At 36.4% G+C, this 22,778-nt stretch overlaps 1 protein-coding gene across 6 annotated transcripts in view; it reads left to right on the top strand.

Moving 5' to 3' along the window:
- The window catches only part of LOC138704714 (CD151 antigen-like), a 281,489-nt gene that overhangs the window by 180,279 nt on the left and 78,432 nt on the right, over positions 1–22,778 (top strand). The window contains exon 1 of one of the 6 annotated variants that reach the window (XM_069832870.1): positions 9,664–9,795. The exons of the other annotated variants lie outside the window; for them this stretch is intronic. The gene's annotated coding sequence lies outside the window, so the exon portion shown is untranslated. Of the gene's footprint in view, positions 1–9,663; positions 9,796–22,778 lie in introns of those variants that run through there. 6 annotated transcript variants of the gene reach the window in all.

The following is a 22,778-nucleotide window of genomic DNA, read 5'->3' as shown; positions in this document are numbered from 1 at the left end:
GTGCGCAGACGCGAAAGTATTGATTTTTTTCCGAGAAACAAAGTCGACGACCTTGATATAATCTAGAGAGTAATATAACCCAAGGGCCAGACAACATTAGCATATTACTCATACAGAAAATACAAGACATAGCAATACCTACAATTGCACACATATTCAATAGTTCCTTAATCACTTCAACTTTCCCTAAAATATGGAAGCAAGCTTTCGTTCTTCCTCTTCCAAAAGTCAAAGTTCCCACCGACCCGAACGACTATAGACCAATCAGTATCCTGCCAGCCATATCAAAAGCACTGGAAAGAATCGTACACAGACAAATTACTAACTACATGAACGAACACAAACTATTCGACAAGTATCAGTCAGGTTTCAGAGCTGGACACAACACAAGCACTGCTCTACTTAAAGTGACCGAAGACATTCGTGAAGCAATCGACTCTAATAAAGTAACAATACTAACACTTCTTGACCTTAGCAAAGCTTTCAACTCTGTAAATTTCGACCTGCTCACCCATAAATTGAGAAATCTGCATTTGTCAGAGACTGCTGTGAGTTGGTTCGAATCCTACTTACGGGAAAGACAACAATGTGTTGTATCCGGGAATCGAAGCTCTTCCTGGCTTAACATAACATCAGGTATACCACAGGGTTCGGTACTCGGACCATTGTTGTTCACAATATATGTCAGTGATATTACATCTCATGTAAGGCATTGTAACTATCACTTGTATGCTGACGACCTTCAATGCTACATCTCTTCCCGCTTAGATCGAATAAATGACGCTATAGATAAATTGAACGAAGACATTGACTCGATTGTGACATGGACAAAGAAATTCCATCTTAATATCAATCCTGGAAAGACACAAGCAATCATATTAGGACACAAACGGCAAACCGACGCTGTAAAGCACCTCGACATTTCCCCCGTTAAAGTAAGTACAGTGCATATCCCTTTCAGTTCTTCGGTAAAAAATCTTGGCATTCACATGGATAATAATCTCAACTGGGACATGCAAATCACAGAAACCTGCAGAAAAGTATATTCTATTATTCATGTGCTAAAAAGGATAAATGTTCATCTTCCTTCTTGCTTAAAAAAGTCCCTTGTGCAGACCCTTGTATTTCCCTATTTTGACTATGCTGACATTTTACTGACTGACCTTTCCAGCGACAACAAAATGAAACTTCAACGTGCTCATAATTTGTGTGTACGTTTTGTAAGCAATGTTCGTAAATATGATCATATTACCCCATCCCTGGAAGCAATAGGTTGGCTTAAACTAGATAAGAAAAGAAATTTACATTCACTTCTCTTTCTCTTCGAAATCTTGAACTCTTCTATTCCTTCGTACCTGTCGTCTCGCTTCACTTACCTTTCTTCCCACCACAATCTGAACACACGCTCTCGCCATGAAACAATACTAACAATACCATCCCATCGCACCTCTTCATACTCATCCTCTTTCACAATAGCCCTGCCAAGACTCTGGAACTCGCTACCTGCTAGCATCAGGGACTGTCGAAATAAAATTCAATTCAAACGCAAACTTACTAGGCACTTGGTCAGTAATTGAGACTCGTTCAGACATGGTTTCTTGTAAATAGTTCTTTTAATCTACCACAAAATATCTCAATATCCGGTAATTTCATCACTATAGAATTTTGTTATTGTAGGTTTAATTTGTAATTTAGTAAATACAAAAATATTCTTTGTTCTTAACTTCTATGATAAAATGTCTAGCTTTCATTAATCAGGTATTCTTGTCGTACTTTAATTTTTATTGTAATTGTAATTGTAAATTTAATATTAATTGTAATCTTATTGTTCATGTTATAGTTGTAATCCCCTGGTAGAGGGGCAGAGAAGGCCTGACGGCCTTATCTCTACCAGGTTAAATAAATAAATCTAATCTAATCTAATAACCATTAATCTTGATATAACCTTGAAATTGAATTCGACATTGAAAAACGAGATGACAAATTGAATTTATTTGAATATTATTTACAATTAACGCTAATTATTATAGTAACAGAACATAACCTTCTGCGACAGTATTGGATTTCCAGCCCCCGTGACGTTTCGCTAGTTGTCTTTCGATTGCATATCCGAGAATAATCGATACTTGCGCTTTCATATTGCTACAATGGCGTATTCTGATTGATTGAAGAACTGAACTTTAATGAATAGGTGTACTTTAATAAGGTCCATTAAAGGGCTGCTACCAGGTGTATAGTTACTACATTTCGGCATGGTCGAGCATAAAATTTTATTTTTGTTTGGTTATTTATTATTGGTGAAATGTTAATTACTGTTGTGAACACTGTTTCCTGCCCGTATCAGAATTCATTGGCCCTCAATAACGTTGAAGTTCAATGGATTATTCAATAAAAAAATACATAAAGAAATAAAAATCGATGTCTGGATCTCCTTTGATGAGATGTCAGCTAACTTCGTTACCAAGTTGGTTATCAAATATAACGAACTATCTATTGAGTAGTACTTACATTATTATTAAACTGTACGTCCTGAGCACTTCCACGAATTCACATGGAAGCTGCGAAATCCGACTGTAACTAAAGAAAGGAGAACCTTTCTCTCTTTTTCTCGCTCTAGGTGTTTCGTAATTATACTTATTGTTTATTTATCGACATAGTAATGTTTGTCCATTTTGTATGTACTCCTTTTAACGGCTATTGTTTATATTAAATATTAAATTTGTTTGCATCCAAATATTTATTTTAGAACTGTCACAGACAATGGAAGGTGAATTAAGACTTCATTTTTAGAAGTGATTCTATTTGATAAACGAAACAAAAACGAAGTGTCATACTGTATTTTTCTTTGTGAAACGATATTTAGAGCAATATCTGTGTATTTCTAAGTTTTCACAATACATATTTTATAGAATTTATCGTACATTTTCACGACTGTTTTATGACATATGGCAAAATAAATAATAAAAAAAAATGTTGCAACTTGCTTTTGTTATCACAAAAAATAATTTTACTGTAACATGAATTTAAAAAAATTTGCAACACTAGTGGAATAGCGGACGTCGTTGGTAGGTTGAGGGTTTTAAGTTTCAACATGTTGACAACGAGCTATTTTACCATGTGTGATAAGGCAACCGTGAAAAAATACAATAAATTCGATAAAATATGCAATGAAAACAATAACAAGAAAACTGAAATTCCTTGAACCCTGCTTTACAAAGAAGAAATTATACTAACCTTTCTTGTTCCGTTAATTACAACTCATGTAGAAGCATTGTTTAGAATAAAATTCTGTAGGTTATCTTCTATCTTGTAGTCTACATTTATTTTTATCACGATGAACTGCAAAACATTTGAGACACTGACGACGTCGCAAACCGAAGAAGTGTAAGAACCTTTGCGTTAAATACATTGTTAACCGAATGGGTAAAACATTTATATTCTCTGTCTGAGATATTTCAAATTCTGTTAGCCTTGTCTATGGGTTGGATGAAAGACTTGGTATACCAAAGGAAGATGAAAATGAGAGAGGTGCTAATCGATCGCATTTTGGATGCTGCACGCCGCATAAAGAACAGCCACGTGCAACACTCCCGAGCGATGAGCACGATTCACGCCCGAGCGCAACAGTGCATTGAAGCAGACGGAGATACCTTTGAAAATGTGCGAAAACATCGACCCCGACATCTTAGAATATTAGGTATGTACGCATACGTGAATATAAACTTTAAATTTGTCTTTTATCTGTCTCTAAATGCGAGTTAGTACATTCAGGACAATACGTCCTGGTACAATGGAATCTCAGAAGTTTCTGTGAAATCAAAGAGCCATATTTCCGTAACCGTTCGAAAACATAGCTATATACATATGAACTTTTTGACTCAGAATGACTTCCGAATTCACATCCCAAATTGTTTACCTTTCCTTGTGAAATCACTCTGTATAAGCATCGGAAACCCGTACTACCTACACCTACAAGACTTCATCCACCCTAGTCTATTTTTAACTATTGCAGTAGTAGTTCAAATGAGGAGAATGTAGATAGTGTTGGTGGAATGATAAAGAGAAATGAGAGTATCCTCAGAAAAACCATCTGTAATGTTTGCTTTGTCCATAACGTCTACTTTATCAACTTCAAATTCCATCACGGCCTATCCATGGATCGAACTCAAGCCGCTTTTATGAAAGACCAGAGCACTAGCGCATAGGCATGGTAAAATAAAATAGACGGACCAAAGTCGTACTAATGAAGAGGACTAGATGTAACTTCTGCTTCAAGACTGCAACCATATTCAGCTGTGGTGGCTATGGCAGCCATACTGGTAAACATGTCAAAATATTTTACATTCGTCCATATGAATGCTTTCATGTATTCAAATCGACTTTTTAGAGTCCGAAATATCATTGGCATTGGTACAACACCCAAGAATAAAGTATTCCTCGAATGACGACATAGAACCTTTAATTGACGAAAATTAAACCTGAGATGTTCAAAATAGTGTTTATAAACACACATTATTATCCTAATATGTCATGGAAAGTAAAACATTTACCTAAGTTACGTAAATAAAACGCCAAATTTTTTAAACTATACAGATAATATAGTAAATCAATTTATTGTGATCTATATTATTATTTAATATCGGTTATTATAGTTTACAAAACAGTAATGCAGTAGCGCCGCATGTCGGTATTTGTTCGAATCAGTACTAACAGCCAGACAACTACAGGCCGAGGTACAGTTACCAGTTGAAGCACAGACAACTGTAAAGATGACGATAACTGTTGTTTTGGAAACTCATTTTAAACATATAAGCTCGTTAAATCATAGATAACTCTGTATGTACAGGTAACTGTCTTTTCAGAAATAAATGAAATGTCTGTGCAACAAAACTTGTTTATAAGACTGTACATATTCGTAAACAAATCACAAAGCAGCAGTTGCAAGTCATTATCTATGAATGGAAGATACTAATAGCTTAGGACCTGCGACACCCGAATCCAAATAGGCTAACCAGCATTTAGCCACAAGTATTTTCAAGGAAAACTGTTAATTTTCCAATAGCAGTTATATAACGCAGGTAGCTGAAAGCATTTGATCGTTTGTTTCATGACAACGTGATGTGGCCGGCCTCTAAAACCCGTGCAATTTAGAGGGTGGGAGTCGCTCACAATATACAGGACGGACTCTTGAATGAAGAACAGGAAGTGGAACCGCGGATGTGTCACACATCGGCTGCTGTGCCGAACTTGGCAAGGACGATTGCAATCGTAAACAGGCGCGGTGAAAGGCGTTCTGTTCCATTGCAGCAGACAAGTTAGTATGTTTGCCTTTCTTCAGCTAGTTGAATTTTCACTTTCTTAGATAAATATGCAAATACGAATTGTTATATGACGTGTCGAAATTATTACAGATAATGTTGCTTCAACTACGAAAAGAGATTATAGCAGAGCGTGCGCAGGATTTTTTTTTTTTTTAAGAAGATGGGTTTAGAAGGAGGAGTGCTTTTTTCATAATGTAGCATGTTTAATAACGTTTTTAATAATACTACATTATGCAACGAGCCTATAATGATAGCAATTAAGACGAGAGTATGTTTGTTTATGAAACGAGCGCTTGCGCTCGTCTCATAATTTTCATACGAGCGTCTTAATTACCATTATAGGCAAGTTTCATACGACTTTTTATGTTCGACCATATTTCTAACTTGAAATTATTCATAAGTGTTCACGTAATTCTTATGTGACTGGGGAGCGAACTGACCTTGTGCAATCTCGTAAATTGTGAGATGCGCGCAGACGCGAAAGTATTGATTTTTTCCGGAAAACGAATGTAGACGACCTTGATATATTATGAGATATGAGCTATAATACATAAAGTAGCTGTAGAAAACAATAAGTACGATATCACTCAAGTAGAAATAAAGTGATCGCACAAAATTCAAACATGGGAGAAAATGAAATTTTAGTAGCAAAGATATTTTTCAACAAGCTGTTATTACTTACTTACTTATAAATGGCTTTTAAGGAACCCGCAAGTACATTGCCGCCCTCACATAAGCCCGCTATCGGTCCCTATCCTGTGCAAGATTAATCCAGTCTCTATCATCATATCCCACATCCCTCAAGTCCATTTTAATATTATCTTCCCATCTACGTCTCGGCCTCCCCCAAAGGTCTTTTTCCCTCCGATCTCCCAATTAACACTCTATATGCATTTCTGGATTCGCCCATACGTGCTACATACCCTGCCCATCTCAAACGTCTAGATTTAATGTTCCTAATTATGTCAGGTGAATAATACAATACATGCAGTTCTGCGTTGTGTAACTTTCTCCATTCTCCTGTAACTTCATCCCGCTTAGCCCCAAATATTTTCCTAAGCATCTTATTCTCAAACACCCTTAATCTCTATTCCTCTCTCAAAGTGAGAGTCCAAGTTTCAGAACCATAAAAAACAACTGGTAATATAACTGTTTTATAAATTCTAACATTCAGATTTTTTGACAGCAGACTAGATGACAAAAGCTTCTCAACCGAATAATAACACGCATTTCTCATATTTATTCTGCGTTTAATTTCCTCCCGAGTGTCATTTGTATTTGTTACTGTTGTTCCAAGATATTTGAATTTTTCCACCTCTTCGAAGAATAAATCTCTAATTTTTATGCTTCCATTTCGTACAATATTCTGGTCAAAGTCTAATGAGTGATATTTTCAGTACTGGAAGTAAAATCAGCTACAGTTTAAAATTAGTTAAATATTCTGTTCAAGTACGGTTTTATGTTTTTGGGTATAACAATTAAGCTAGTTTGTTTCCACAGTTATAAAATGAATATGAATAAGAATATTTATTGTCAACAGCTGTTACATCTATCTACATGTAGTGATGACCCTCACATTTATGTATATGGTGCCATCACCACATTTATTTACATTTACATTACTATCATTTTAACTTCATTTGTCTTTCTCCTATTACATTTATATCTTCCTCCCTTACAGTTTATCAACTTTAACCCTATTATTATCTCAGATTCTATACTCATACCCCTTAACACAGTTATAATATACTGTATATATGAAAGTACACTCGAATTTAAATCTGTTACTAAAATGTTTAAATCCAATAAAAATAAATTGTCATTATATAAGTAGCGTACTAGTGCCAGAAGTAGATATCACCAGGTTTCCCAATTAAAAAACCTGAAAGTACAGTTATATTTTTAAACCTGTTAACAGATGGCTTATAAACAATCTTTAGAAAATAATGAATTCATGCTGAAATGTACAAGAAAATTAACGTTCAAAGTGTAATATAATTAAAATTAATGGTATTGAGAGATTCATTACCCATTTTACACAATCACTTGTATAATGAGTACTACGTAATGTTATTTACTTCATTTCATTATTCTTTATTGTACTTTCATCTCATGTTTCTCCGAAATCAAACTGTACTTTATTTTTAAATTTATAATTGTTTTATATTCTCTCCGCAAATCATACTGTAAAATTTTTAAGTTAGCCTCTGCTTTGTATTCTGGATCCTAGTGGGCAGCCGTAGATGTCGGCCAGATGTCCCAAACTGTGGAATTAGTAGTATTATTAATTAATACATAAAAAATAATTGGTTCGTTACGACTGCGCAAAAACTGGTTTTCTACGCCAAGTAAATTACGTATAATTTACTTAAAAGCGTAACGAGTAAATGACCATGTCGATCCTGTCTTGTTGACGATCAAAGGTTCCACCGCCACCAAATAATACAACCATTAAATTTTAGAACGTAAATAGTATTCTCTTTCTTGTTTTATGACTTGAGGTGCCGGGTATTATCAACAGTAATCTCATTAGAGGTTTCGATTTATCTAGAGAAAATCAAAACTCGAGTGGGATTTAATTGACTATTACACGATTAGAATACAGTATATAAAGATTATAAGTAACAAAGTACTCCAATACAATAACATATTAATTGGCTTACGAAAATACAACTGTCTTCAAATGTATTATTGTACCATCTCAACATTACGCTAGATGGCAGTAGTGTTTTATGATTATGTTTTCTTGTTATCAGTTGTGCCAACTATGGAATCTTCATTTAACTCTGTGGACGGTTACTAGTCAAAAAGGCTTTGTTGATTCAGTTTCATTTTTATTAAAACAGTTGCATTCCACTTCAATCATCCGGATCTCAGTAATCAACATCACTTGACAGATGATTTTCAATAAATCTTAGTATTAAACAATCTCTGATACGTGACTATCCATAATATTATATAGCAGAAGCTATAACAAACATAACCTAAATAATATAAACAAGTGCTAGAAAAGTTTTAATTATGGATAATGAAATAAACAAGAAACGTTTTAATTAACGATGATGAAATAAAAAATAAACATGAATAATTTTAAAAGAAACAATAATGAAAGTACAACTTTCAAATTTGAATTTTTAGTGGTTGGTGGTTCAGTTGATGTTATATTGGACGTGTGCACAAAAGAAGTGAACTCGTTGATGTACATGGTGTATCCCTCAACTTATTCAGGAATGGTGCCCTTCATATATGACCAGTAATAATAATAATAATAATCCGTGGCGCTACAGCCCGTGAAGGGCCTAGACCGACCAGCCGGCTGCTGGCCTCACGCCCACATGCCGAAGCAGAGGTGGACGATCATCCAACCAGAATGGAGGTATCGTGTGGTTAGCACGATGATCCCCCCAGCCGTTATAGGCGGTATTCGCAACCGGATTTCGCTACCTATCGTAGCTCCCCAAGTGCATCGCGATGCTGGGTGGGCACCCATACACTGGCCGAAATTTCATGAGAAAATTTCTTCGCCCATGAGGAATCGAACCAGCGCGCATTCCGTAACACGAGTCCTAGGCGGGATGCCTTAGACCGCGACGCCACGGCGCGGGACTATATGACCAGTGATCTTTATTAATTCTTGTTCTTGAATGCCATTGCGAGTCATATTTGAAAGTGCTATGCATCGACTGGAGTGGTTTGTAATTTTCTGTTTTTTGACGTCCAGGCCAGTGCAGTTTGAAATGTTGGCAAACAAAGAAACAAATGCTAGGGTAGTGATAAAAATAAACAAATGCAAGGGACGCTATAAAATTAAACAAATGCTAAGGACGCGATAAAATTGTGCGATAAGCAGCCATGATTGGTTGAAAGACGTCATTTCGTACTGTTTTATTGATAAAAAGTAGTGTGACGTAGTAAAAGTAGTGTAATAGTCAGTTCAAATTAATTTAAATTTACAGTACAGTATTTAGACTTCTTTCTCTTTATTTATATAGAAATAATTTCTACATTTCTAGTCTTCAGCAGCAGAAGGGAAGTAATACTGTTTGAGTATCCTTGTTCCATTTCGTTACAGAATTCTACTGCCCTTTCTCTTTCGTATAGCAGGCGACAGCTACCGGTTCTATAAATTTATACTCGCAAGTGCATTTCCAATAACACATGCTAGCGGTATCCCGCTAGGACATTATATCTGATCTGAGAGCTAATTAAAAACATTTTCAGAACTTGTCAATTAGAAAAAAATACAAGTTACAAGGAGAATGAAAAACAATACAGAAAGCTAAAGGAGGGGAGGGAGTAGAGAGAGAAAGAAAGAGAAAGGTCCGGTCGGTGATGCTTTTATGGTAGTCACAAGGAGAAAGAAGAAACGGCGTACCTGCTCATGAATTGAATTCTGATTGGCAGTGTTCCCTGCTACAAGGGACAGTCTGTTAGTGATAACGGTTCTTCTCACTGGTGTGGTCGCCTCACGCAGGTGAGTACGCTTGCACTTTGTGTCTATATGTCAGCCTTGCTAACAGTGTCGTCGCATGATCATTCTTAACTAAAATGGTTGTAATAAATGAAGAATTGAAGTGTTTAAATAGAGCTCAGAATATAGACACTTAAAACGTTAAAAAAGCAATAAAACATAAACAAAGAGCACTCAAATAGGCACTGAAAATGCGAATTAGTATTAAAAATGTATACAACGACCGATATGTAGTAGTCTACATCTACAGGGACATCATTTTATTTTTACTTCAATTTTTATTGTACCTGAGTTTTTGAATGTACTTCACTCCCACCCCTTCTACTAAGGAAGTTCCAACTCCACACAGAACCAAGACCGCAGATAGTAAGCAGTACTGAGTTACTGAGTATAGTACGTTCCAGAAATATGTTCGCGTTTTCCAGTGACGAAAGAGCTTTCAATATTGAATCATATTTTCGCACAGGTACTGTCCGTTTGCCTACGTCGCATCCCGATTTCCCCCACCTGCTTCTGCTCGCCCCTCTGTAATAGCTGGGCTGTCTTAGCTCTTTTCTGAAAACATTAATTTCTCTTAGGAATTGGAAGTTTACGTAATATTATACAGCTGTTTAATTTAACTTAAATAAAAGGGCCTCGTTAAGTAATTAACTGTCACGTGATTTCCTCCCTTTCTACAATCCTGCGGCATAACCACTTGGACGGACAGTAGATAGCATGTCTGAGTAATTTTATATTTTCGGGTCGGGCAAAAGTGAAGATTGAATTTACAGTACGTAGAGTAGGTACAGAATTATTTCAACATGAGTTACTAGTACGAAGGACGAAACTGGCAATTGGAATTAGATGCAATAGTCTATAGTGCGATAATATGCACATTAGAACTGAAGCCTGTATCGAAATGAACGGCCACCATTTTCAAAATTGTGTTTAAATATTCATATTGTGATTATTTTTCAATTTAACTTCTTTCTCTATATTGTACGCTAATGTGCTGTAGACAGTATAATATACACTACATAATGAATACGTTCGCATGGATAACTCACTTCGTGAGTAAAAACACTTATTCTTAATACAGTACTGTACTTTGATTAAAGAAAAACCTAATGAAAATTATCAAACTCAAAATCGCGATATTTCCTAGTTTACGTAAATGGATGAACTACTTTTCTTCCTCCCTATACCTAGTAGAGTGATTTGTGTTTTACGCCAGTATCATCGAACTCCAGTCTTGGAGGGGGGAGTAAGCGGTGTTTCCGGTTCTCTAAAGGTATAGACAGGTTAATATTAAAAATGTTAGTAAAAATAAAATGATGTCCCTGTATTATTATCAGGCAGTACATCTCATTTGACGACATGTGTCAGAGGAAGAACAAAATTGTTTGTGTGCATTTTTAGTAGGTTATTTTACGACGCTGTATCAACATCTTAGGTCAGCGTTTCTCAAACTATGGTCCGCGAACCACCTGTGGTCCCCGAGGTCTGCCCATGTGGTCCTTCAAAAAAGACAGAAAAAAAAAATAAAATTCAAATGAACTGCGTATCACACTATAGTTTAAAATCTCAGAGTTTGGAAATGATACATGGCTATCGAATTTCACTTTTTCTCCCAGTACTGCATTTTATGAAATTTATTACCCTACCCGTCTATCGTTGCCAAACTTTCAGAACGGCCCCGAGGTTCACTCAGCCTCCTATAAAATTGAGTACCGGGTCTTTCCCGGGGGTAAAAGGCGGTCAGAGCGTGGTGCCGACCACACCACCTCATTCTAGTGCCGAGGTCATGGAAAGCATGGGGCTCTACCTCCATGCCCCCCAAGTGCCTTCATGGCAGGTTACGGGGTTACCTTTTTTACCTTTCACCCGTCTATCGACTTCCCACTCTACTCTCAGCAACAAAAGAGGGATTTAAAGCACTATGTGCATGGTGTTTCTCGAAATATTTTCCCTGCAAATCTGGCGCCGCGCCTGTAACCCAGCCAGGCACGACCCGAATTCATAACAGAGGACCAAAGTACCGAACCTTAATTCAATTTTAAAATATAAGTATACTGGCATTAAAATATGCTACGAAAATGATAAATTTGTTTTCGAAGGGAACAAGAGTAAGGTGGTCCGCGGAACTGTACTGACTTTAAAAGTGGTCCCCACTTCAAAAAAGTTTGAGAAACTCTGTCTTAGGTTATTTAGCGTCTGAATGAAATAGAGGTGATAATGCCGATGAAATGAGTCCGGGGTCCAACACCGATAGTTACCCAGCATTTGCTCATATTGGGTTGAGGAAAAACCCCGGAAAAACCTCAACCAAGTAACTTGCCCCGAGCGGGAATCGAACCCGGGCCACCTGGTTTCACGGCTAGACGCGTTAGCTGTTAGTCAACAGGTGTGGACTAGTATGCATTTGAAGTCTGACTAGTGCAATATGTAGCTAGTGGGCGATGTATGCAATGGAGGGGGAAAGGAACTGACCACCCTACCTCATTTTCTCCTGGCCTAGTTGCCTCATAAGTTGTGCCTGTTGGTATCACTTTTGGGGTTCAGACCTGTCTTCCAACAGTTCACTAAACAACAAACAACATAATGAATAGGATATATAAATTATAAACATACTCTAGTCACTTATTTTCCTGTGCTGCATTTTAACATGTCAGCCGATGGCTGTGTTATGGTGTTTTAAATGCCACATCTTTCCACATTTTATCCGTGAACCAACTACTAATCTGATTCTTAAAATAGAAACAAACGAATTATTAATCAATTTCCTTAAAAAAACCAACGTAACCAACGACTGGTTAAATTCTCTCGTTAGATTATACGCAATACTAGCGCAGACTCACGGATTTCTTTAATCGCTACATTGCTTGATAATTAATTTTGTTTTTCCTGTAACTATTGCCAACATACTATCATTGACATCCATAGTGCTGTGCTTCTTTCATTCCAAGTGGGGTTCGATTCCTGGGCAGAAACATTGTACTAATTGAGCAGTAATGCTTCAGATATACGTAGTAGTAACAGACTTTTTCTACGTCTCTAGTAGTAGTAGTAGTAGTAGTAGTAGTAGTAGTAGTAGTAGTAGTAGTAGTAGTAGTAGTAGGTTTAATTTGCCTGGCAGAGTTAAGGCCATGAGGCCTTCTCTTCCACTCAACGTACTTCATGGTACAGTATTATAAGTAGATTATTGTCTCAACGATATAATTTTTCCGCAGAATTTTGTGACAATGTTGATAGTCGTCATAACGTTAGGCGCGAATCACACTATTGATATTCTCCATATTGTATTTTTGGTCCAAGGAAAATACTTCCTTTTTGTGTATTCAAAATGCATGCTTATCTAATTCTACCATTCTTTAATTGTCGTACCATATTGCTTCAATTTAAAGGGAAAGTTTGCAGCAGTTTAAGTAAGAAACTTATAATATTATAACTTATTTGGAATACCTCACCCTCCCCCCCCCCAAATTAACTGAGACGCGAAATAGCGGATTGTCCATGTGACCTAGTCAACATTTTATTACAATTTCAGTTGTTATTTAGTTAACTGTACGAAGACAGATCTGAACCTCATATGTGACACCAATAAGGCATCACTCATGAGGCAACTAAGCCAGGAGATAATGGGGTAGGGTGGTCAGTTTCTTTCCACCTCCATTGCATACATCGCTGACTAGTTACATATTACACTAATCAAACTTCACATGTAAACAAAGAAATTGTTTTTCCTCTGCCACATGTAAAGTGAGATGTACTGCTTGATCTGAAAATATACGTACATATCAGCTAGAATATCAATCAGAGGTAACAATTTCAGTGATAGTGCAATATTGGGTGATTTTTGTGTACTGCTAGTGCAATAATTGGTGATTTATTTTCGTCCTGTTGGGAACAGTGACTTCACTCATCTGTTTCTATACTGTCAATATGGCGGACTCGGCAGCGTTCTCTAGTAGGTCTATACCCTAACCTGAATTTTAAGCGATAAAAAAATAAGAAATTCCTATGCCTGAAATAAAATCATAAAACTTACAGCTCAGTTCTTCTCGCTTAATATTATGTGAAAAATCGGGAAAAATTCAAACTTTATTTTATTTAATAATGTCAAAGGGAACGTTTGAGATGGGCAGGGCATGTAGCACGTATGGACGAATACAGAAATACATATAGAGTGTGTGTTGGGAGCCCGAAGGGAAACAGTCAAAAAGAACTTTGGGGAGGCCGAGACGTATATGGGAGGATAGTATTAAAATGGATGAGGGAGGTGGGATATGATGATAGAGACTGGATTAATCTTGCACAGGATAGGGACCGATGGCGGGCTTATGTAAGGGCGGCAATGAACCTGCGGATTCCTTAAAAGCCATTTGTAAGTAAGTAATGTCAAAGGGTAAAAATTTTTGCATTAATAAAATAATATTCTTCCACGTCATTCATGCATGCGTAAACCTGTAGTTCGCTATTTGATAGTTTAAAAAATTGTCAGAAATATAACAACCGAAACATGTAGTACAATTCCTCTATTTTTCACAGTAACCTGTGAAACCTTCGTCTTCACCAATCCACTCCTTCATTAACGTACTTCTTGAAAGCTTTTCTTTTAGTATTATAGAGGTTGTTGTATATCGAACCGATATGCAGATTGAAAGTGATTGTTACCAACTCGATTCCTAAAAACCGGCTTAAAACAGTGAAGAAATCACTAAGTTGTTATATTATCAACAGTAATCTCACTAGAGGTTTTGATTTATCTAGAGAAAATCAAAACTCGAGTGGGATTTAATTGATTATTACAGGATTAGAAGAAAGTATATAAAGATTAGAAGTAACGAAGTACTCCAATACAATAAAATATTGACTTACGAAAATACAACTGTCTTCAAATGTATTATTGTACCATCTCAACATTACAAATATTACGCTAGATGCATGCTAGATGGCAGTAGTGAGTTATGATTACTAGCAATGCCTTCTCGTCGAGAAGTTATCGATCTATATCACGATGGCAGTGTCACTAGTCAAGAAGGCTTTGTTGATTCAGTTTCATTTTTATTAAAACAGTTGCATTCCACTTCAATTTTCCGAATCCCAGTAATCAACGTCACTTGACAGATGATTTTCGATAAATCTTAATATTAAAAAATCTCTGATACGTGACTATCCATAATATCATACAGCAGAAGCTATAACATATCACGATGGCAGTGTCACTAGTCAAGAAGGCTTTGTTGATTCAGTTTCATTTTTATTAAAACAGTTGCATTCCACTTCAATTATCCGAATCCCAGTAATCAACGTCACTTGACAGATGATTTTCGATAAATCTTAATATTAAACAATCTCTGATACGTGACTATCCATAATATCATATAGCAGAAGCTATAACATAACCTAAATAATATACACAAGTGTTAGAAAAGTTTTAATTAACGACGATGACATAAAAAATAAACATGAATAATTTTAAAAGGAATAATTATTGAATGTACAATTTTCAAATTTAAATGTGGTTGGTGGTTCAATGATGTTATATTGGAAGTGTGCGTAATAGAAGTGGAACTCGTTGATGTAGGCCTACATGGTGTATTCAACTTATTCAGGATTTCCGAATGGTGCTCTTCATTTATTTGTAAATAGGATTTCAGAAGATGCATAGGTATGATCAGTGATTTTTATTAATTCTTGTTCTTGAATGCCAATGCGAGCCATATTTGAAACTGCTGTGCATGGACTGGAGTGGTTTGTAATTTTCTATTTTTTTTTTTTTACGTCCAGACCAGCGCAGTGTGAAATGTTGGCAAACAAAGAAACAAATGCTAGGACGCGATAAAATTAAACAAATGCTAGGGACGCGATAAAATTGTGCGATAAGCAGCCATGATTGGTTGAAAGGCGTCCTTTCGTACCGTTTTATTGGTCGAAAGTAGTGTGACGTAGTAAAAGTGTAATAGTCAATGTAAAAATGATATATTTTGCAGCTGTTCATGTTAAAAATACGCTAAATTCCCCTGAAAAACAAAGTATCCTAAGCGCCACTTGTACCGAAATTGAGTTATGGTGCTTAGAATTGGAGTGCGTAGGGAGATGTGCACGGACTTATCCGTACGTCGGCGTACGACCACTCGCCACCCGCCAACAGATTTTGTTACAGGTTGGAATGGAACTGGTCTGCAAGGAACATTTTCAAAATAAGAACTAATAGCTCCTATTCCAACACTATTATCCCTAAAATAGGCATTTATAAGCACTATAAAATTTGGACAGGTGATTTTAAATGACATAGCATGATTTTAGTTCAATTTCCCTAACTTATGTACACAAAATAAAACAGGGAAAAGGGACAATGTCCGAGCTGTAGTTATAAAACTGAAAGTCTGTAAAATAGTCTGTCCTCGCGTAGAAATATCAAAGGACACAGTATCTATATGAATGTATAGGATTTTATACTGTAAAATCTATAAAGTAATTGACTTTCGCTTTTGAAATGTAAAAAAAAAAAAAAGCCGCAGTTTATAGTATTTCATGCAGGCCTATTTAATTCTGTGAAATTGTGTAGGGCTATTCACTTTGATATCCCAAACCAAATACCGCATAATCTAAAAAATTGTTTACTCTTCTTCGAAAATATCAAACCAGGCAACTTTATGTAGCATTTTTATACCATGAAGCCTATGGTATTGTCTATCCACTTTTAAATAGCATACACAGTATTAAATGCAACATTCAATCAGAACAAAATAATAATTTGTGTTAAAATACTGCATCCAAAGAGTAAGGATATTTTATGCCCGACCATGCCGAAATGTAGTAATTATACACCTGGTAGCAGACCTTTAATGCATGTCATTAAAGTACACCTACTCATTAAAGGTCAGGTCTTTCAGCCAATGACGACTCAGGTTACAACTGTTCAGCCAATGACAGGTCAGCTTTCTACCGTTATAAAACCGCAAGTATCGATTATTCTCGGATATGCAGTCGAAAGAGAATTAGCGAAAAGTCACGGAGGCTGCAAATCCAATACTGTTGCAGAAGGTTATGTTCTGTTACTATAATAATTAGCGTTAATTGTAAATAATATTCAAATAAATTCAATTTGTCATCTCGTTTTTCAATGTCTAATTTAATTTCAATGTTATCTCTGTAGGTTCTTATGGCCTAGCAAGGTCAATGTGAACATCTGTTCCTCGGAAAAATCAATACTTTCGCGTCTGCGCACATCTCACAACATACGGGACATTGGTCAAGGTCAGATACAAAGAAAATTAATAATGTCAAGTTAGAAACATGGTCGAGCATAAAAAGTCGTATGAAACTCGCCTATAATGGTAATTAAGAAGCTCGTATGAAAATTAGGAAACTCGCTTGCGCTGGTTTCATAAATATCCATACTCGCTTCTTAATTACCTTCATTATAGGCTCGTTGCATAATGTACTATTATGTGATTTAGTGTTTTGTGTTGTGTGTGACATTCAGTCATAAAAAATATATATATTTTGAAGTACAGGATGGGCGCAAAGTCCCGTTAACCACTATAAACGCCACAGATACACATACACTATTTACGTAATTCCTGTCATAATTCAGACATACATCCACTTTACACTAACTGTGTGTCCTAAGTATCCAAGGGCCAGTATGTCCCCCATCATTCTCCTCATACAAAATAATGCTTCGCCAGGTTCGGTGTGACATTCGCCTCAGCATTGCTAGTGTAATCTGTTGGAAAGCGCGACGCACGGCGTCCTTCAATTCATCAATGATGCCGTACCGTTCCTGCGCAACAATGCTCTTGATGAAACCCCACAGCGCATTGCTACAGATTGTGAAGTCAGGGCTGCGAGGTGGCCAGTAGAGAGGAGCTGGTAAGATGGCGTTATGGAATGATGGGGGAAATACTGACCCTTTGGACACTTAGGACACAGTTAGCGTAAAGTAGATGTATGTCTGAATTATGACCGGAATTACATAAATAGTGTATATTTGAAGTATTTATAAGGGTAACGGGACTTTGTCTCACTCTGTACAATGTTTGTGGTGATTCAACACCAGCAACATCGTAATACTGGCCCTTGGATACTTAGGACACACAGTTAGTGTAAAGTGGATGTATGTCTGAATTATGACAGGAATTACAAGAGAATATCGGTAGCTGGCATGGAATACTTCCGCTTGATTGGTGAATTAGTTTATCTATATAGTAATCTCTGACCTGGAGTGACATTTATTAGGATTTCGTGAATAAAATAAAAACATAAATAATATATCCCTAAAATTCGCTCATAAAATGTTAATAATTGTATATTTATTAATACTTAACCTATTCAAACATTGTGAAGTCGAAGTAGATGAGTAACGATTACTTCAATAAAGAAATTGAATGTTATTCAATAATGCCAATTGAGAAAAGCGAAATACAGGTTTAAAAATGTTAATTACTGTACTGTGCTTTTCTCTTGTTATAACAGAAATACGTTTTCATTATCTGCTGAAATCATAATTTAATTTAAACATTTTATAGTATAATTACAAATAACATTATTAATACATTAATTAAATGATCAATTGTTATGAAGGAGTGTCATTTTCTTTAGATACAATGGACATGGAATTAGAAGATGAAGATGTAGATGTGGAAGTAGGATTTCGCACTTTATTTAGTACAATGGATTCATGCTCATCGATTTACGTGGAAACAGTTGACGACACTGACTAAACAAAAGAACGACCATGCGATAAATTGATAGTGATAAATTGAGCTGCAGAAATTATCGCAATGTATGACTGTGACTGGCTGGAATTCGAAATTTCATTACACTTCATTGGCCGAAAATGGAATGACGTCATATAAACGAAATAGTCACTTTAATATGATTTTATCCTTCCTCTCTCTATCTTCTATATATAAACATATTACTATAACTATTTGTGGTGGTGGTGGTGGTGGTGGTGGTAGTAATTCTAAATAATAAAAAAAATTAATCATTTTTCAGTAAACATTTTACCAAGTATGAAATAGAATACTGCTTTAAAGTACTGGAAAATTAATCAGAGTTTAATTTTTTAAGTATGGACAAAATTTTAATGTCTAGAAAGAGAAACGTTAGTACTGTACGATAATTTTCCTCAAAAACCGATCATTTTTAAGTATCTGCACGATAATTTCTTGCAAACGGTGTGATAACACTGTTTGAAAATGTCGTATCCACTTCCTATGTGGCGCCAGAAGGGCTAATATATCCAGTTTCCATTCGATGAGAGATCCGTAGAGTGGAATGAAGAAGGTTAAAAAATGTACGTTAACGAAGCTATCGCAAATTGCTTCTTTCCTTGCGGGATCTTTAGGAAATCGCATGCGAACAGACCATGATCATTTTGTTCCTTCATTCAGTCTTTCGCAACCGGTGTGCCTCCACAAGGTGAAAGATATGACGCGAAAATTAATAAAAATTAAAATGGTGTCCAATCCCCGAGTGTATTGCGTGTAGTGAATAACTCAATAATGCTGCTATGGTTTCCAGTAACTGGAAAGGACAATTGTAAACAAAACATTCCTTTCTTATAAGCAAAGATGTGAATTATTTTCATCGGTTGTTGAACCAAAATAAAAAAAAACAAGTGACGCTCATGACGACATCGGTAGGCTACATGTTTCGCAAAAAGTAAGGAAGCTAGCTATAAGGTAGCCAAGCTTATCATAAAGGCCAAAGAAACATACACAATAGCTGAAACGTTGTTAATGCATGCCTGTAAAGAAATGATGAAAATAATCCTGGTTTCAGAAACTGCTAGTGAAGTTAAAAAAAAATCCTCTCTCTGCTGACACAATCAGCCGCCCAGTTACTGACATGTCCAGTGACATCGAAGACATTATAAGGAGAAAATAAAGAGTAGCTAGAAGTTCTCACTTCAGATCGACGAGTGCACACGTTTAGCGGTCACTCACAACTTTTTTCCTACGTTCGGTACATTGACGGGGATGTAATTGCAAGTAATTTCTTTTTTTGCAATAAAAACTGCCTGAGAGAGCAACTGGTAAAGAAATATTTCGTACAACTAATGAATATGTGGTTCGTAATGAATTAACATGGAAGGATTGCGTTAGTATTTGTACAGACGGAGACGCTTCTATGACAGCCGAATGAAAGGATTCGTGGCTAAAGTATACGTGAAGTAAATCCGGTTGACGTAGTAATAGTCGCGAACTTCAAATCGCGGTCCTTAAATACGCGAAGTTTTGTGTCAGAAAATGGGATCAGAGCACACTACACTCCTGCTACATACAGAAATTCGATGGTTATCACGAAGTAAAGTGTTAGTGCAAAATTTTGAACTTAATGAGGAGGTATTTGAATGTTTTATTATTGAGGAGCATGAGTACGCGGATTTATTTGCAGATGATGAACGGATATCTAAGTTGGCATATCTTTCCGATATTTTCGTACATTTGAATGAGCTCAACAGAAAAATGCAAGGTAGGAACGAAAATATTCTGACTAATATGGATAAGATTCAAATATTTGTGAACAAGCTGAATTTGTGGATACAGATTATTTAAAATGGATCGTTTGAGATATTTCCAACTGTATGGCTCCTTGCTGACGATAAAGAAGTGTTGTTGGACTTGAAGAACAATTCAATAATCTTGCAGCAGAAGTTAAGGAATTATTTTGGAGAGTTTGTTCAAGATTTCGTTTGGGTTCGTGATACATTCATTGTGGATTCAAAACATCTTCCGAATAATGTACTCGTACAAGAGGAACTGGCAGATTTAAAAGCAGACAGAACATTGGAATTAAAACTTCTCGAAATGTCTTTGGTTGTCAATAAGAAGTGAATACTCGGCTATCTCCGAGATGGCAGTTAATATGTTATTGTCATTTTCAACTACATAATATATGTGTAAAATGGGTTTCTCGACGTTAACTGAAATTAAAACATCAGAGAGGGAGACATTCAAATCTATCGATGAAGAAATGAGGCTTGTACTATCAGCGATCCGCCACGGATCAGCCACTTGTGTGCAGCTAAGAAGCAAACATTCTGATTGGAACAGATAAAAAGTTTATTTTTTTTTCTTTCACCATGTTAATAATTTCAAAAGAAGTGCTTATACAAAATTTGGTCACTCGACCACAACTACGAGGGCCGTAAAAAATAAGTTCGCCAGGGCCGTTAACAGAAAGAAAACACAATTTAATTGGAAAAAAAGTGTTAGAACAGACACAGCAATTGTTGAGCTATTTTTTTGGACATATTTCCACCGGAATTAAGACATTTGTCATGTCATGGGATCGACAGAGAAGTCAGACGGCTGTCAAACGCTGGTTCCGATCCAGGCGGCAGACTTCTACGACACAAGGATACAAAAATTGATCCCATGGTATGACAAATGTCTCAATTTCAGTGGGAGATATGTTGACAAATAGAGCAACAATTGCTGTATCTGTTTCAATAAATCTTTCCATGCAATTGTGCTTTTTTTTCTGTAAACAGTCCCAGAGAAAATCACTTACTGGACGGCCTCGTAATTTCAATCGAGTGGGAAAAATTTGTATAAGCACTTCTTTTGACATTATTAGCATGGTGGAAGAAAAAAAATTAACTTTTTTTTTTATCTGCCCCCATCAGAATGTTTGCTTGTAAGCAGGCCCAAGTATCACATTGAGGATATGAGTAGAGTTATTTACTTTAATATTACCGCAGTAATAGAAATGTATATTTTCTGCATTGCATTGAAGTTCATAAATATTGTTAATAAAGGCATGAGTCTATTTCAGTTTTATAATAATAATAATAATAATAATAAATTTGTTTACATTGCGTAATTATATTGAGAGTCACATCTTATGTTTTTGAGGGGATTAACATTTTGGTGTACTGTGTTGACTCTAGGCCCGTCTAGGGTGTGCCGTGAGTAAAAAAAGGTTTCGAAACACTGCTTCATGTGTTAGAATACATCAACACCAACGTTTCCAAAACCGATCAGAAAACAGAGAAATATGTTTCTCTCAGTTATGTAAATACGCAAAATGTATATTCGTAACAGGGAGGGTAAAAAAAATATAGGCTTATTTTGAACAAAACCGTCAGTATGTTGTAGCATGTAAGCATAAAGAACAGCCACTCCGCGTAATTTTAATTTTTTCGTGGTACATCGCTCATGTGTATTTAACAAGTCAGACGTACGAGTAAATGTACATAAAAATAATATTTAATTTTCAAGCTCTACAAATTGCTGGGACTCTGTACACAAATGAAGAGTCACAGTTCTGACTATGCGTTGAGACCATGAAAATAGGTTCGAATACTTCGAAGGGTACTTTTCAGTTGTCAATGTGATATCAATCCATCCATCTAGCCATCTAGATACCTACCTACTTACCTACCTATTAGTCCCCCTTAAAGAGAGGAACACGGGATGGGGACTGCCCTCGCACGTAGGCCGCTTGGGTGGTCCCATTGTACTACTCGGAATGGAATGGTGTGCAAACTCTAAAGCCTCCCCTAGGGCCGCCTCTGAACTTCCCTACAGTATGCAGAATCCCTTAATCTACCGCATCCCTCAACCCCGGTCCCATGAGCTACCTCGAGCCAAGGGAAGAGCCAACGGTACACAGCACTACCACCTGCGACTAATGACCACATTCGATGGCGGTCGGCAGCCGATTCTACGCAAGCCCGAAATATAGGAAAGGAACGGAGATGATGATGATGATGATGATGATGATGATGATGATGATGATGATGAAAGAGGGAAAGTGTAATTTTAATGAGTTTCAACGCCGAAGTTATCCAACACTTCTGCTCCAGTTGTTTGAAAGAAAACCTCGGGAAGAACCTCAACCAGGCAACTTGTTCCAACAAGGATTTGAACCCGGTCCCGCTCGTTTCATTATGAAATATGAATGTGGAATCTAGGCCTATGTTTTCTTAGGTGGAGCACAAAATTCTGTGCTGATCCCATCTCACGTCAGATAAGTCCATT

The sequence above is a fragment of the Periplaneta americana genome, chromosome 8, assembly GCF_040183065.1.
Source record: "Periplaneta americana isolate PAMFEO1 chromosome 8, P.americana_PAMFEO1_priV1, whole genome shotgun sequence".
In the NCBI taxonomy this organism is placed as follows: domain Eukaryota; kingdom Metazoa; phylum Arthropoda; class Insecta; order Blattodea; family Blattidae; genus Periplaneta; species Periplaneta americana.
Note: the sequence above shows the minus strand (reverse complement) of the source record. Positions and strands in the feature narration are given on the sequence as shown.